Below are 359 nucleotides of genomic sequence, written 5' to 3'. Positions count from 1 at the left end.
AGCCAGCAGGATGCTTTCCTCTCCCTCTGGCTTCCCTCCCCGTCCCTATTTTTCACTCCGCGGGAATGTTTCTGGATATCTGGTTTTTATTTTTTTTGCTCCTCCCGTGCGGTAACAGAAATCAGGCCAGCCAGGGGAGGAGCAGGCAGAGCTATTTCGGGGAGCTGCTCTTATCTGCTCTCCCTTAATCCCCGGCTGGGCGGGGGGAAGGCTTTCCCTGAGCGCTTTATTGCGAGGGCACATATTAAACATTGAAAAGCAAAGCGAGGAAGAAGAGGATTAGATAGAGGGAGCTGGCTGCTGGTTTTACTCGGGTTATCCATCTGCTCTGCTTTTATGGATGCAACAGCGTGAGCAAT

This window comes from Apaloderma vittatum, unplaced genomic scaffold (assembly GCF_000703405.1).
Source record: "Apaloderma vittatum isolate BGI_N311 unplaced genomic scaffold, ASM70340v1 scaffold32090, whole genome shotgun sequence".
Classification (NCBI taxonomy): Eukaryota; Metazoa; Chordata; class Aves; order Trogoniformes; family Trogonidae; genus Apaloderma; species Apaloderma vittatum.
The sequence above is the reverse complement of the archived record's forward strand: the minus strand, read 5'-3'. Positions refer to the sequence as shown.